An 18,663-nucleotide genomic window follows, 5' to 3' on the forward strand; every position below is an offset into this window, starting at 1 on the left:
GATGGATTTTATCTAGAGGTTAAAAAGTCCTGTTTTATTCCAACTAGCCTTTTCCCTTCCCATCAAATAATGATTCTGAATCTGTTCCCTTCACGCCATCCATTTTCCAGGCTGCTTTGTCACTCTCGTGGGACGGAAGTCTTCTCCTGCAGTCTTTCTACGGGGGCTTTAAGAACACAAACCAAGCAAGTGATGAATAACTCAGTGTTCAGACACCAAAGTGGAAATGAAAATACATTTATAAAGTGAAATCTCTGTAGCGATAGCTCGGAACACACAGCAAAAGCCGAGGCATTCAATTCTAGGAACAGCAAGATGAAATAAACTGGTTTGGGGTTTGACCGCACCGGCTGCCTTCTGTCGATTCATAGACTGTGATATTTGATCCCTGGGAAACAAACTACCGGCATCTATGTGTTCATCACGTGAGGCCAAAGCACATTTATTTTACAGTTTGCATTAGATGAGAAATTAAACTTTAAACTCTGTTTAGAGGAGAATAAGGGATGTGAATATTTTATGAGGAACATCTATGTGCCGGTCTGGTAGAATGTGAGCAAGAGCCAGATAGTTACAGTAGGGTTTAATGCACTTTTATAGAGTAAAGTTAATAAATGGATGTGAAACTATCATTCAGACACATTCCGGTGCTCACTGTGTGTCTCCGGGATTGTGCAGCGGAATCCAATGACAAGCTAGAATTTAAGAATTAACCGTTCTATATGCCAATTCTGTATTGATTGCTGATCTGGTTGAATGGGAAGACCGGGTTCATGAACAAAAAGTGGAAAAAGAGATAAAGTAAACTAAACAGATGTTTTAGAACTGTTTTTATTAACTTCCACAGCTCTTTTTGATATGTTGTTGTATACAGTTTAACATAGGGGAGGATTTAAGCCGAGGAAGCAAGCAGGTATGGATATAGATGTTGTCAATAATTTGAAGGGATGAAACCAAGAAACAGATATTTACGTAAATCTGATTAAATTAGATGACTTGGGGAGAGTGGGTAAAACACAGTTTGGTTTATTAAGCAAACTGTAGTCAGGGGACAGGGGTTTACCAAAGCCATAAAATCATTTTATGACATGCTCAATATTTCACATCTTCAGTACTCTGTAGGAACTGGACTGAGACCTTCATTCCAAATTTCAGATCCATCACACTTTCTGCTGTAGCCTATGGAAACAACTCTGGGACACTACTCAAAATGTCAAAATAACACCAACCAACATAGGAAGGAGTCTATAAATACTGTGCATCACAGGGTCACGTCAGTAATGCAGCGTGATTGCGCCCTCATTTAGACTTGGAACAATTGCTGCCATCACTCGCTGAATATGGTGCCTGAAACGAAACTGAACTGAAGTCATGGACTAATGCACCATGAGAATCCATCACATCCTACAATAAAGTGCACAGTCAGGAACTGGTCCTTTTATACTCTTATCTATTTAGATGTATGTTGAGTTATACTGAGGTGAATTACAAGAGTTAGGTGCTGTTATGATTGAGTACACCTCGTTGCGATGGGACGGCTTTTACGCTTTTTTGGTCTTAATTGTATTAACTAAGTACCCTATCTTAATTACATGTACTATTACTATTCATTTACTTATTACAGGGTATTTGCTCAATTTATTATCATAGGCTCTGATAACTATGCTTGCGGGACTGTGCCAGTCCTGCAAGCTTGCTGCCTCAGGGTAACCCTTGACTCTGATCTTTTCTTCAAACCACATTACCAAACTCTTTCCACTTCCTGCCAACTCCAACTCAAAAATATTTCCCGGATCCACAAATTCCTTAATAAAGAATCTGCAAAAACCCTAGTCCATGCCCTCCTGATCTCCTCGACAACTGCAACATCCTGCTTTGTGAGCTCCCCTATAACACTCTCGCACCCCTCCAATCTATCCTAAACTCTGCTGCCCGACTAATCCACCTGTCCCCCCGCTATTGTCCCCTTCAATTCCTTCACTGACTCCCCATTGCCCAGAGACTCCAGTTCAAAACACTAACCATGACATACAAAGTCATCCACAACACGTCTCCTTCATACATCTGTGACCTAATCTCCAGGTACTTTCCTGCACGCAACCTCTGATCCTGACAAGATCTCCTTCTATACTCCCTTCTTATAATTTCCATTCGCACAATTGCATACAAGATTTCTCCTGTGCTTCCCCCTACTCTGGAACCCTGTACCCGAACATATCAGACTCTTGCTTTCAGTGGAAACTGTTATGGCTGGCAATCAGGCAACACAGCGTGCAGTAATCAGCGCACATACAGAGATCTGGCAATAACCAAAAACAATAAGACGAGCTCTGAGACGTGGAATCTCTGTAGACTGCAGTACCTGATCTATCCTCACACAACTATAAGCAGCAGTGGATTGCGCCTATCACTACCTATGCAACTCGGCACTGCCTGAGGAGCTGACTAGCCTGAAGATAGAAATACAAGCCTGACTTACCTCAGAGAAATACCCCAAAGGAATAGGCAGCCCCCCACATATAATGACTGTTAGCAAGATGAAAAGACAAACGTAGGAATGAAATAGATTCAGCAAAGTGAGGCCCGATATTCTAGACAGAGCGAGGATAGCAAAGAGAACTATGCAGTCTACAAAAAACCCTAAAACGAAAACCACGCAAAGGGGCAAAAAGACCCACCGTGCCGAACTAACAGCACGGCGGTGCACCCCTTTGCTTCTCAGAGCTTCCAGCAAAAGTTAATAGCAAGCTGGACAGAAAAAACAGAAAAAAAACTAGAAGCACTTATCTAGCAGAGCAGCAGGCCCAAGAAAAGATGCAGTAGCTCAGATCCAACACTGGAACATTGACAAGGAGCAAGGAAGACAGACTCAGGTGGAGCTAAATAGCAAGGCAGCCAACGAGCTCACCAAAACACCTGAGGGAGGAAGCCCAGAGACTGCAATACCACTTGTGACCACAGAAGTGAATTCAGCCACAGAATTCACAACAGTACCCCCCCCTTGAGGAGGGGTCACCGAACCCTCACCAGAACCCCCAGGCCGACCAGGATGAGCCACATGAAAGGCACGAACAAGATCTGGGGCATGGACATCAGAGGCAAAAACCCAGGAATTATCTTCCTGAGCATAACCCTTCCATTTGACCAGATACTGGAGTTTCCGTCTAGAGACACGAGAATCCAAAATCTTCTCCACAATATACTCCAATTCCCCCTCCACCAAAACAGGGGCAGGAGGCTCCACAGATGGAACCATAGGTGCCACGTATCTCCTCAACAACGACCTATGGAATACATTATGTATGGAAAAGGAGTCTGGGAGGGTCAGACGAAAAGACACCGGATTGAGAATCTCAGAAATCCTATACGGACCAATAAAACGAGGTTTAAATTTAGGAGAGGAAACCTTCATAGGAATATGACGAGAAGATAACCAAACCAGATCCCCAACACGAAGTCGGGGTCCCACACGGCGTCTGCGATTAGCGAAAAGCTGAGCCTTCTCCTGGGACAAGGTCAAATTGTCCACTACCTGAGTCCAGATCTGCTGCAACCTGTCCACCACAGAATCCACACCAGGACAGTCCGAAGACTCAACCTGTCCTGAAGAGAAACGAGGATGGAACCCAGAATTGCAGAAAAATGGAGAGACCAAGGTAGCCGAGCTGGCCCGATTATTAAGGGCGAACTCAGCCAACGGCAAAAATGACACCCAATCATCCTGGTCAGCGGAAACAAAACATCTCAGATATGTTTCCAAGGTCTGATTGGTTCGTTCGGTCTGGCCATTAGTCTGAGGATGGAAGGCCGAGGAGAAAGATAGGTCAATGCCCATCCTACCACAAAAGGCTCGCCAGAACCTTGAGACAAACTGGGAACCTCTGTCAGAAACAATATTCTCAGGAATGCCATGTAAACGAACCACATGCTGGAAGAACAAAGGCACAGAAGCAGCCATCTGCAGACCGGACATAACTGCAAGAGAAGTATGCTGCCTTCCAGGTGCGATGATCAAGGATGTGACCGATAGGATACCAAAGCTCTTCAGCTCCAAGGACGTCCACCCATTTCTTCTGATACATGTTGGCACCAATGACACGGCAAGGAAGGACCTACCGACAATCTGCAAGGACTTTGAAGAGTTGGGGAAGAAAGTAAAGGAACTGGATGCACAGGTAGTTTTTTCTTCTATCCTTCCAGTAGATGGGCATGGCACCAGGAGATGGAACAGGATCCTTGATGCAAACAACTGGCTAAGACGATGGTGCAGACAACAAGGATTTGGATTCCTGGACCACGGTGTGAATTACTGGTATGATGGACTCCTCGCCAGAGACGGACTACACCTCAACAAACCTGGGAAACACACATTCGCCAGAAGACTCGCTACACTCATCAGGAGGGCGTTAAACTAGAAGAAGAGGGGACGGGAAGAAAAACATTAGACTCGTACAAAGACGACCCAGGAAAACATACTCAGAAGGGAGGTAAGAACATTTCTAAAACAATCCACAGTGAGGAGATTGGAACAAAACAAAATCCTCTAAACTGCATGCTCGCAAACGCCAGAAGCCTGACAAACAAGATGGAAGAACTAGAAGCAGAAATATCTACAGGTAACTTTGACATAGTGGGAATAACCGAGACATGGTTAGATGAAAGCTATGACTGGGCAGTTAACTTACAGGGTTACAGTCTGTTTAGAAAGGATCGTAAAAATCGGAGAGGAGGAGGGGTTTGTCTCTATGTAAAGTCTTGTCTAAAGTCCACTTTAAGGGAGGATATTAGCGAAGGGAATGAAGATGTCGAGTCCATATGGGTTGAAATTCATGGAGGGAAAAATGGTAACAAAATTCTCATTGGGGTCTGTTACAAACCCCCAAATATAACAGAAAGCATGGAAAGTCTACTTCTAAAGCAGATAGATGAAGCTGCAACCCATAATGAGGTCCTGGTTATGGGGGACTTTAACTACCCGGATATTAACTGGGAAACAGAAACCTGTGAAACCCATAAAGGCAACAGGTTTCTGCTAATAACCAAGAAAAATTATCTTTCACAATTGGTGCAGAATCCAACCAGAGGAGCAGCACTTTTAGACCTAATACTATCTAATAGACCTGACAGAATAACAAATCTGCAGGTGGTTGGGCATCTAGGAAATAGCGACCACAATATTGTACAGTTTCACCTGTCTTTCACTAGGGGGACTTGTCAGGGAGTCACAAAAACACTGAACTTTAGGAAGGCAAAGTTTGACCAGCTTAGAGATGCCCTTAATCTGGTAGACTGGGACAATATCCTCAGAAATGAGAATACAGATAATAAATGGGAAATGTTTAAGAACATCCTAAATAGGCAGTGTAAGCGGTTTATACCTTGTGGGAATAAAAGGACTAGAAATAGGAAAAACCCAATGTGGCTAAACAAAGAAGGTAAGACAGGCAATTAACAGTAAAAAGAAAGCATTTGCACTACTAAAGCAGGATGGCACCATTGAAGCTCTAAAAAACTATAGGGAGAAAAATACTTTATCTAAAAAACTAATTAAAGCTGCCAAAAAGGAAACAGAGAAGCACATTGCTAAGGAGAGTAAAACTAATCCCAAACTGTTCTTCAACTATATCAATAGTAAAAGAATAAAAACTGAAAATGTAGGCCCCTTAAAAAATAGTGAGGAAAGAATGGTTGTAGATGACGAGGAAAAAGCTAACATATTAAACACTTTCTTCTCCACGGTATTCACGGTGGAAAATGAAATGCTAGGTGAAATCCCAAGAAACAATGAAAACCCTATATTAAGGGTCACCAATCTAACCCAAGAAGAGGTGCGAAACCGGCTAAATAAGATTAAAATAGATAAATCTCCGGGTCCGGATGGCATACACCCACGAGTACTAAGGGAACTAAGTAATGTAATAGATAAACCATTATTTCTTATTTTTAGGGACTCTATAGCGACAGGGTCTGTTCCGCAGGACTGGCGCATAGCAAATGTGGTGCCAATATTCAAAAAGGGCTCTAAAAGTGAACCTGGAAATTATAGGCCAGTAAGTCTAACCTCTATTGTTGGTAAAATATTTGAAGGGTTTCTGAGGGATGTTATTCTGGATTATCTCAATGAGAATAACTGTTTAACTCCATATCAGCATGGGTTTATGAGAAATCGCTCCTGTCAAACCAATCTAATCAATTTTTATGAAGAGGTAAGCTATAGGCTGGACCACGGTGAGTCATTGGACGTGGTATATCTCGATTTTTCCAAAGCGTTTGATACCGTGCCGCACAAGAGGTTGGTACACAAAATGAGAATGCTTGGTCTGGGGGAAAATGTGTGTAAATGGGTTAGTAACTGGCTTAGTGATAGAAAGCAGAGGGTGGTTATAAATGGTATAGTCTCTAACTGGGTCGCTGTGACCAGTGGGGTACCGCAGGGGTCAGTATTGGGACCTGTTCTCTTCAACATATTCATTAATGATCTGGTAGAAGGTTTACACAGTAAAATATCGATATTTGCAGATGATACAAAACTATGTAAAGCAGTTAATACAAGAGAAGATAGTATTCTGCTACAGATGGATCTGGATAAGTTGGAAACTTGGGCTGAAAGGTGGCAGATGAGGTTTAACAATGATAAATGTAAGGTTATACACATGGGAAGAAGGAATCAATATCACCATTACACACTGAACGGGAAACCACTGGGTAAATCTGACAGGGAGAAGGACTTGGGGATCCTAGTTAATGATAAACTTACCTGGAGCAGCCAGTGCCAGGCAGCAGCTGCCAAGGCAAACAGGATCATGGGGTGCATTAAAAGAGGTCTGGATACACATGATGAGAGCATTATACTGCCTCTGTACAAATCCCTAGTTAGACCGCACATGGAGTACTGTGTCCAGTTTTGGGCACCGGTGCTCAGGAAGGATATAATGGAACTAGAGAGAGTACAAAGGAGGGCAACAAAATTAATAAAGGGGATGGGAGAACTACAATACCCAGATAGATTAGCGAAATTAGGATTATTTAGTCTAGAAAAAAGACGACTGAGGGGCGATCTAATAACCATGTATAAGTATATAAGGGGACAATACAAATATCTCGCTGAGGATCTGTTTATACCAAGGAAGGTGACGGGCACAAGGGGGCATTCTTTGCGTCTGGAGGAGAGAAGGTTTTTCCACCAACATAGAAGAGGATTCTTTACTGTTAGGGCAGTGAGAATCTGGAATTGCTTGCCTGAGGAGGTGGTGATGGCGAACTCAGTCGAGGGGTTCAAGAGAGGCCTGGATGTCTTCCTGGAGCAGAACAATATTGTATCATACAATTATTAGGTTCTGTAGAAGGACGTAGATCTGGGGATTTATTATGACGGAATATAGGCTGAACTGGATGGACAAATGTCTTTTTTCGGCCTTACTAACTATGTTACTATGTTACTATGTTACTATGTAAATCAGAGGAGGAAGGCAATTTAACCAAGGGCACCAGATGGACCATCTTAGAAAAGCGATCACAGACCACCCAAATGACCGACATCTTTTGAGAAACGGGAAGGTCAGAAATGAAATCCATCGAAATATGTGTCCAAGGCCTCTTCGGGACCGGCAAGGGCAAAAGCAACCCACTGGCACGTGAACAGCAGGGCTTAGCCCTAGCACAAATTCCACAGGACTGCACAAAAGCACGCACATCCCGTGACAGAGACGGCCACCAGAAGGATCTAGCAACCAACTCCCTAGTACCAAAGATTCCTGGATGACCGGCCAGCACCGAACAATGAAGTTCAGAGATAACTTTACTAGTCCACCTATCAGGGACGAACAGTTTCTCGGCCGGACAACGATCAGGTTTATTAGCCTGAAATTTCTGCAACACTCTCCGCAAATCAGGGGAGATGGCAGACACAATGACTCCTTCCTTGAGGATACTCGCCGGCTCAGATAACCCCGGAGAGTCGGGCACAAAACTCCTAGACAGAGCATCCGCCTTCACATTTTTAGAGCCCGGAAGGTATGAAATCACAAAATCAAAACGAGCAAAAAATAACGACCAACGGGCCTGTCTAGGATTCAAGCGCTTGGCAGACTCAAGATAAGTAAGGTTCTTATGATCAGTCAAAACCACCACGCGATGCTTAGCACCCTCAAGCCAATGACGCCACTCCTCGAATGCCCACTTCATGGCCAGCAACTCTCGGTTGCCCACATCATAATTACGCTCAGCAGCAGAAAATTTCCTGGAAAAGAAAGCACATGGTTTGAACACTGAGCAACCAGAACCTCTCTGTGACAAAACCGCCCCTGCACCAATCTCAGAAGCATCAACCTCGACCTGGAACGGAAGAGAAACATCAGGTTGACACAACACAGGGGCACAGCAAAAACGACGCTTCAACTCCTGAAAAGCTTCCACGGCAGCAGAAGACCAATTAACCAAATCAGCACCCTTCTTGGTCAAATCGGTCAATGGTCTGGCAATGCTAGAAAAATTACAGATGAAGCGACGATAAAAATTAGCAAAGCCCAGGAATTTCTGCAGACTTTTTAGAGATGTCGGCTGGGTCCAATCCTGGATGGCCTGAACCTTAACCGGATCCATCTCGATAGTAGAAGGGGAAAAGATGAACCCCAAAAATGAAACTTTCTGCACACCGAAGAGACACTTTGATCCCTTCACGAACAAGGAATTAGCACGCAGTACCTGGAAAACCATTCTGACTTGCTTCACATGAGACTCCCAATCATCTGAGAAGATCAAAATGTCATCCAAGTAAACAATCAAGAATTTATCCAGATACTCACGGAAAATGTCATGCATAAAAGACTGAAAAACAGATGGAGCATTGGCAAGTCCGAACGGCATCACCAGATACTCAAAATGACCCTCGGGCGTATTAAATGCCGTTTTCCATTCATCTCCCTGCCTGATTCTCACCAGATTATACGCACCACGAAGATCAATCTTAGTAAACCAACTAGCCCCCTTAATCCGAGCAAACAAGTCAGAAATCAATGGCAAGGGATACTGAAACTTAACAGTGATCTTATTAAGAAGGCGGTAATCAATACACGGTCTTAGCGAACCATCCTTCTTGGCTACAAAAAAGAACCCTGCTCCCAATGGTGACGACGATGGGCGAATATGTCCCTTCTCCAGGGACTCCTTCACATAACTGCGCATAGCGGTATGTTCAGGTACGGACAAATTAAATAAACGACCCTTAGGGAATTTACTACCAGGAATCAAATCGATAGCACAATCACAATTCCTATGCGGAGGTAGGGCATCAGACTTGGACTCTTCAAATACATCCTGAAAGTCCGACAAAAACTCTGGGATGTCAGAAGGAATGGATGACGAAATAGACAAAAATGGAACATCACCATGTACTCCCTGACAACCCCAGCTGGTTACCGACATAGAGTTCCAATCCAATACTGGATTATGGGATTGTAGCCATGGCAACCCCAACACGACCACATCATGCAAATTATGAAGTACCAGAAAGCGAATAACTTCCTGATGTGCAGGAGCCATGCACATGGTCAGCTGGGCCCAGTACTGAGGCTTATTCTTGGCCAAAGGTGTAGCATCAATTCCTCTCAACGGAATAGGACACCGCAAAGGCTCCAAGAAAAATCAACAACGTTTAGCATAATCCAAATCCATCAGATTCAGGGCAGCGCCTGAATCCACAAACGCCATGACAGAATACGATGACAAAGAGTACATTAAGGTAATGGACAAAAGGAATTTGGACTGTACAGTACCAATAACGGCAGAGCTATCGAACCGCCTAGTGCGTTTAGGACAATTAGAAATAGCATGAGTAGAATCACCACAATAGAAACACAGTCTGTTCAGACGTCTGTGTTCTTGCCGTTCTACTTTAGTCATAGTCCTGTCGCACTGCATAGGCTCAGGTTTACTCTCAGACAATACCGCCAGATGGTGCACAGATTTACGCTCGCGCAAGCGACGACCGATCTGAATGGCCAAGGACATAGACTCATTCAAACCAGCAGGCATAGGAAATCCCACCATTACATCCTTAAGAGCTTCAGAGAGACCCTTTCTGAACAAAGCCGCTAGTGCAGATTCATTCCACAGAGTGAGTACTGACCACTTCCTAAATTTCTGACAATATACTTCTACATCATCCTGACCCTGGCATAAAGCCAGCAGATTTTTCTCAGCCTGATCCACTGAATTAGGCTCATCGTAAAGCAATCCCAGCGCCTGGAAAAATGCATCAACATTACTCAATGCAGAATCTCCTGGTGCAAGAGAAAACGCCCAGTCCTGTGGGTCGCCGCGCAAAAAAGAAATAATAATCAAAACCTGTTGAATAGGATTACCAGAAGAATGAGGTTTCAAGGCCAAAAATAGCTTACAATTATTTCTGAAGCTCAGGAACTTAGTTCTGTCACCAAAAAACAAATCAGGAATCGGAATTCTTGGTTCTAGCATCGATTTCTGATCAATAGTATCTTGAATCTTTTGTACATTTACAACGAGATTATCCATTGAGGAGCACAGAGCCTGAATATCCATGTCCACAGCTGTGTCCTGAAGCACTCTAATGTCTAGGGGAAAAAAAAGACTGAAGACAGAGCTAAGAAAAAAAAATGATGTCAGGATTTCTTTTTTCCCTCTATTGGGAATCATTAGGGGGCTCCTTGTACTGTTATGGCTGGCAATCAGGCACCACAGCGTGCAGTAATCAGCGCACATACAGAGATCTGGCAATAACCAAAAACAATAAGACGAGCTCTGAGACGTGGAATCTCTGTAGACTGCAGTACCTGATCTATCCTCACACAACTATAAGCAGCAGTGGATTGCGCCTATCACTACCTATGCAACTCGGCACTGCCTGAGGAGCTGACTAGCCTGAAGATAGAAATACAAGCCTGACTTACCTCAGAGAAATACCCCAACGGAATAGGCAGCCCCCCACATATAATGACTGTTAGCAAGATGAAAAGACAAACGTAGGAATGAAATAGATTCAGCAAAGTGAGGCCCGATATTCTAGACAGAGCGAGGATAGCAAAGAGAACTATGCAGTCTACAAAAAACCCTAAAACGAAAACCACGCAAAGGGGCAAAAAGACCCACCGTGCCGAGCTAACAGCACGGCGGTGCACCCCTTTGCTTCTCAGAGCTTCCAGCAAAAGTTAATAGCAAGCTGGACAGAAAAAACAGAAAACAAACTAGAAGCACTTATCTAGCAGAGCAGCAGGCCCAAGAAAAGATGCAGTAGCTCAGATCCAACACTGGAACATTGACAAGGAGCAAGGAAGACAGACTCAGGTGGAGCTAAATAGCAAGGCAGCCAACGAGCTCACCAAAACACCTGAGGGAGGAAGCCCAGAGACTGCAATACCACTTGTGACCACAGAAGTGAATTCAGCCACAGAATTCACAACAGGAAACCTTTAAAAGGAAACTGAAAACCTACCTCTTCCGACAAGCATACAACCAGCAGTAATCCTCATTCCACCATACCGCTGCACGACCAGCTTTACCCTCGCCTACTGTATCCTCACCCATCCCTTGTAGACTGTGAGCCCTCGGGTGCAGGTTCCACTCTCCTCTTGTACCAGTTGGTGATTCGTTTTGTTCAAGATTATTTTACTTGTTTTTTATTATTTATTTTCACATATAAAGCGCCATGGAATAAATGGTACTATAATAATAAATAATAATAATTAGTAACTATAACACCAATATCAATGTACATGTTTTACTTAGTCATTCTTGCTTGTGGGTGAATAACGGTGACAAGAGAGATCCTCCTGGAACTAAATAAAAGATGAGGCTAGGCATAGGCCAACTTGGGATGTAGCCCTGGTAGGCCCCAATCCACTTGCAACAGAGTTGTGAAAGAAATTCAAAATATTTCTAAATGCTACTGAAAACAGCTATATGAGATTTGGCAAAAGCAATAAAAAAGTTTGATTTGACAATAAAAAAAGAATTGTGGTAAACTCCGTGATATTACACTCAGAGTTAGGACTTTTCCAACATCAGTTTTCTTTGTACACGTTCAATCCATTATATGTACGGATAGAACATAGACCTATTCCAATGAATGTGCTTTTTCACACTTTTTTTTATGGAATAAGGAAAAAAGACATGTCCTACTTTAATCCATGGGGTGTAATCATCAATTGCATCAATCAGAATGGGTCCAGGTCATGCCTGGCTTTGCCAGGCACCAGCCTATGATCGGTTCTCTGAGAGCACCGATCAAAGGCTGGGACATCATTGTTTCAGGCAATCTGATTGCCTGAAACACCGAGAAATGCTGCGATTGGCTGTTCAGAATTGAACATTATTCTTTTTAGTAGATGTAGCACAAAAATTACATTGAATCATGGAGCAGAATCGTTGAGACAATGTGTCAGAAAATTTTCTACAAGGGATGAGACAGAAGTTCACTTCATCATATCACAAAGTGTTCTGTTCACTTAATAGAGACGTGAAATACTGTAAAAATCAAAGTGGACAGCTTGACAAAAGAGAATCAAAACACGTTCTAAAGCTTAATGCAAGTGGCTGAGAAGAGATGTAACACTCTTAATAATTGCAGACAGAAATGTATGTAACCCTATAATGTTCAATGACTGATTATGTTCTCGCAGAGTGCAGTGCATCTGTATTGGTTCATTCTCATGGGATAACTCTACTAAAGGTGATTTTTTGCAAGTAATCACTGCATGAATGTTTCTCAACTTTCCAACATATTTTATATTTCAGTTCCTCACATGTGTTTTAAGTGTGTGATAATTTCCTTTCTTCACCTAGCTTGGTTTAACCTCATCCTCCACTCCCCGGTGCACCCCTCTGTTATATGTGTGTATATATTTGTATGTTTGGTATTTTTCGTTACCACTGTTCGTATTACCTTGTTATTTTCATTGGTGCATTACAATACAGTACTAATCCCCTCTTCCATGGGTGAGGAAACGTACAGACTGAAGGCGGATTCAGGAGCTAAGGCAAGGTACGTGACCCTGGTGTCTTCACAGTCAGAAGTAATCTCGGGAACAGGGCGAGCTAGGGCTTCCCTAGCGTTAGGGACAGAGAAGGAGTTCCTATTCCTGGGACACTCGACAACAAAGTTGTGACAGCAACACTGGGGATATTGAGCTTTTGCACCCCCTGTATAGAAGACTGTACTCAGCCAGTGTTGTAGCTAGAATCCAATGGCTCCCAGTCCAAAATTTGGCCCTGGGCTCATACCGGCATATTGATCAGATATATGGACCCTTGTGGCATTCAAGATCCTGTGAAGACATGTACATGTTCGCCCTTTCCAGTAACAATGTCCTCCAGCCTGTAATAATGTCCCCAATCCTGGACGCTTCTTGTAATAGTGTCCCCCATAATGGGTCCCTTTACTGTAGTAATGTCCTCCATTCTGGGCATTTTCCTGGTTTATTGTCTCCCATCCTGGGCTTCTTTTAGTACTAATGTCCCCTGTCTTGGTATAATGTCTCCCTTGCATGGTATAATGTCCTCCACTCTGGGCCTCTTCCTAGTGTATTTTCTCCATTTCCTGTTATAAAGTCCTTCATCCTGTTCCCCTTCCTGATATGATGTCCTCATTTCTTGCTACAATGTCTTCCATTTTGATTTATGAAATTTGTACTGTAAATACTTTAGTTCATGAGAAGTGAGAGTGCATTGAACCACAGAGACAGTGACGAGCAACATCCTTGCCCCAATTGGTCTAACCGACTTGCTACGCGCCTTTGTGTGTGTTGGTAGTTTATCTGTGGTGCTTACATTCAATTCCTGCCAAATTCCTTCTTCATTTATTAACAATGTACAGATACAGTTTGGAGTAGCGTGTTTTCATTGCAAACACTTATTGGAAAACTGAGTCCTTAAAGGGGTGCCAAAGCGAGTTTTTAAAGAAGTTTGGAGGTCGAAATACTGTGTCCAAACAGTGTATTGAAGCCTTCTTTGATGACAGAGCAATCTCCAAGAGACTGTGGCCACCAAGATCGCCAGATTTAACATAGCTGGATTCTTTCTTTTGGGGCCATTTGAAGGGTTTGGGTTTAGATTAACAAGCCACAAACATCACAGGCACTTCGAGAGAACATAACAAAACATACTGATCCCACAATGGATTAATCATGTCCAGATCAAGAAGTGTTAAATACAAAAAAAAATAGATTAAAACATCTCATCTCTTTAATATAATCAAATAAAACAAACATAAATTAAAAAAGGTGCCTCGTACCAAAACTGAGGGAAAACAGCGGCAGCTAATATATGTTAACTCATTGGTATCAAAATTAATATAGCACATAGCGTTAGAATAATTACAATTAGTATTTGCTAAACCTGCAAAATTTGAAGGATAGCAAACGGAAAGAAAATTATTAATGACAGGTAATGTATGCAAGTAATATTAATATTCACTAGAATTAATTAGTTGTTGACTTTATCCAAACAAAGGTACGGTATATCACAAAATTAGCAACATAATACATAGTAAAGCCTGGAATAAAATTCCCCTGAGTATATCATTACTGACCATGTGCTATAGTGATGTAAACTAGTGTGATAAATTACATATATAATGAGGCATTGTTCAGAGGTTGTCAGCATTGCCTGTAATTAGAAATATATATAATATTTGAAGATTAGCAAACATAGAAAAATTGTTGGATAAGCATTATTATACCAGTGTATATAAGCAACAATAATATTCACCAATATTAATTTGATTGCTGACCTTGTCCTAACACAGGTATATCATGAACCTAGTAATATAGTGCAGATTACTGCGTGGAGTAAAAATCCCCTAAGTGTAACATTGCTAACCATGTGCTATAGTATTGTAAGATAAATTGCACAGGTAGTAAAGCATAATACTGAGGATGTCAACACTGCATAGGTTAAAACAGTACATTTTATCTATGCTTGAAAATCACAGCTGACTCAAAGATGGTGGCTGCACGCTGTCTCCCCTCACCTGTTATGATAAGTTAATTCAGTACCACAATGGACATAGAGGTCAGAGCACATACAGTGACCTGACAATAACCCAAAAACATAGAACGAGCTCTGAGACGTGGGAACTCTGCTGACCGCAATCCCTAATCCTCTCCAACCCATACTAGAGGCAGCCGTGGATTGCGCCTAACGCTCCCTATGCAACTCGGCACAGCCTGAGAAACTAGCTAGCCTGAAGATAGAAAGTAAGCCTACCTTGCCTCAGAGAAATACCCCAAAGGAAAAGGCAGCCCCCACATATAATGACTGTGAGTTAAGATGAAAAGACAAACGTAGAGATGAAATAGATTTAGCAAAGTGAGGCCCGACTTTCTGAACAGAGCGAGGATAGGAAAGGTAACTTTGCGGTCAACACAAAACCCTACAAAAACCACGCAAAGGGGGCAAAAAGACCCTCTGTACCGAACTAACGGCACGGAGGTACACCTTCTGCGTCCCAGAGCTTCCAGCAAGCAGGAAAAAACAAATTGACAAGCTGGACAGAAAAAAACAGCAAACAAAATAGCAAAGCGGAACTTAGCTATGCAGAGCAGCAGGCCACAGGAACGATCCAGGAGGAAACAGGTCCAATACTAGAACATTAACTGGAAACCAGGATCAAAGCACTAGGTGGAGTTAAATAGAGCAGCACCTAACGACTTCACCACATCACCTGAGGAAGGAAACTCAGAAGCCGCAGTACCACTTTCCTCCACCAACGGAAGCTCACAGAGAGAATCAGCCGAAGTACCACTTGTGATCACAGGAGGGAGCTCTGCCACAGAATTCACAACAGTACCCCCCCCTTGAAGAGGGGTCACCGAACCCTCACCAGAGCCCCCAGGACGACCAGGATGAGCCATATGAAAGGCACGAACAAGATCGGGAGCATGGACATCAGAGGCAAAGACCCAGGAATTATCTTCCTGAGCATAACCCTTCCACTTAACCAGATACTGGAGTTTCCGTCTTGAAACACGAGAATCCAATATCTTCTCCACAATATACTCCAACTCCCCCTCCACCAAAACCGGGGCAGGAGGATCAACAGATGGAAGCATAGGTGCCACGTATCTCCGCAACAATGACCTATGGAATACGTTATGTATGGAAAAAGAATCTGGAAGGGTCAGACGAAAAGACACAGGATTAAGAACCTCAGAAATCCTATACGGACCAATGAAACGAGGTTTAAATTTAGGAGAGGAAACCTTCATAGGAATATGACGAGAAGATAACCAAACCAAATCCCCAACACGAAGTCGGGGACCCACACAGCGTCTGCGATTAGCGAAAAGTTGAGCCTTCTCCTGGGACAAGGTCAAATTGTCCACTACATGAGTCCAAATCTGCTGCAACCTGTCCACCACAGTATCCACACCAGGACAGTCCGAAGACTCAACCTGCCCTGAAGAGAAACGAGGATGGAACCCAGAGTTGCAGAAAAACGGCAAAACCAAGGTAGCCGAGCTGGCCCGATTATTAAGGGCGAACTCAGCCAAAGGCAAAAAGGACACCCAGTCATCCTGATCAGCAGAAACAAAGCATCTCAGATATGTTTCCAAGGTCTGATTGGTTCGTTCGGTCTGGCCATTAGTCTGAGGATGGAAAGCCAAGGAAAAAGACAAGTCAATGCCCATCCTACCACAAAAGGCTCGCCAAAACCTCGAAACAAACTGGGAACCTCTGTCAGAAACGATATTCTCTGGAATGCCATGTAAACAAACCACATGCTGGAAGAACAATGGCACCAAATCAGAGGAGGAAGGTAATGTAGACAAGGGTACCAAATGGACCATCTTAGAGAAGCGATCACAGACCACCCAAATGACTGACATCTTTTGAGAGACGGGAAGATCTGAAATAAAATCCATAGAGATATGTGTCCAAGGCCTCTTCGGGACCGGCAAGGGCAAAAGCAACCCACTGGCACGAGAACAGCAGGGCTTAGCCCGAGCACAAATCCCACAGGACTGCACAAAAGTACGCACATCCCGCGACAGAGATGGCCACCAAAAGGATCTAGCCACTAACTCTCTGGTACCAAAGATTCCAGGATGACCAGCCAACACCGAACAATGAACCTCAGAGATAACTTTATTCATCCACCTATCAGGGACAAACAGTTTCTCCGCTGGGCAACGATCAGGTTTATTAGCCTGAAATTTTTGCAGCACCCGCCGCAAATCAGGAGAGATGGCAGACACAATTACTCCCTCTTTGAGGATACCCGCCGGCTCAGATAAACCCGGAGAGTCGGGCACAAAACTCCTAGACAGAGCAACCGCCTTCACAATTTTAGAGCCCGGAAGGTACGAAATCACAAAGTCAAAACGGGCGAAAAACAGCGACCAACGAGCCTGTCTAGGATTCAACCGCTTGGCAGACTCGAGATAAGTCAAGTTCTTATGATCAGTCAAGACCACCACGCGATGCTTAGCTCCTTCAAGCCAATGACGCCACTCCTCGAATGCCCACTTCATGGCCAGTAACTCTCGATTGCCCACATCATAATTTCGCTCAGCAGGCGAAAACTTCCTGGAAAAGAAGGCGCATGGATTCATCACCGAGCAATCAGAATTTCTCTGCGACAAAACAGCCCCTGCTCCAATCTCAGAAGCATCAACCTCGACCTGGAACGGAAGCGAAACATCTGGTTGACACAACACAGGGGCAGAAGAAAAACGACGCTTCAACTCTTGAAAAGCTTCCACAGCAGCAGAAGACCAATTGACCACATCAGCACCCTTCTTGGTCAAATCGGTAAAAGGTTTAGCAATACTAGAAAAATTGCTGATGAAGCGACGATAAAAATTAGCAAAGCCCAGGAACTTTTGCAGACTTTTCAGAGATGTCGGCTGAGTCCAATCATGGATGGCTTGGACCTTAACAGGGTCCATCTCGATAGTAGAAGGGGAAAAGATGAACCCCAAAAATGAAACCTTCTGAACACCAAAGAGACACTTTGATCCCTTCACAAACAAAGAATTAGCATGCAGGACCTGAAACACCGTTCTGACCTGCTTCACATGAGACTCCCAATCATCCGAGGAGATCAAAATGTCATCCAAGTACACAATCAGGAATTTATCCAGGTACTCTCGGAAGATGTCATGCATAAAGGACTGAAACACTGATGGAGCATTGGCAAGTCCGAATGGCATTACTAGATACTCAAAATGGCCCTCGGGCGTATTAAATGCAGTTTTCCATTCATCGCCTCACTTAATACGCACAAGATTATACGCACCACGAAGATCTATCTTGGTGAACCAACTAGCCCCCTTAATCTGAGCAAACAAATCAGATAACAACGGCAAGGGGTACTGAAATTTAACCGTGATCTTATTTAGAAGGTGGTAATCTATACAAGGTCTCAGTGAACCATCCTTCTTGGCTACAAAAAAGAACCCTGCTCCTAATGGCGACGATGACGGGTGAATATGCCCCTTCTCCAAGGACTCCTTCACATAACTCCGCATAGCGGCGTGCTCAGGTACAGATAAATTAAACAGTCGACCCTTTGGGAATTTACTACCAGGAATCAAATCGATAGCACAATCACAATCCCTATGCGGAGGTAGGGTATCGGACTTGGGCTCCTCAAATACATCCCGGTAATCAGACAAGAACTCTGGAACC

The sequence above is a fragment of the Ranitomeya imitator genome, chromosome 2 (assembly GCF_032444005.1).
Source record: "Ranitomeya imitator isolate aRanImi1 chromosome 2, aRanImi1.pri, whole genome shotgun sequence".
NCBI lineage: Eukaryota > Metazoa > Chordata > Amphibia > Anura > Dendrobatidae > Ranitomeya > Ranitomeya imitator.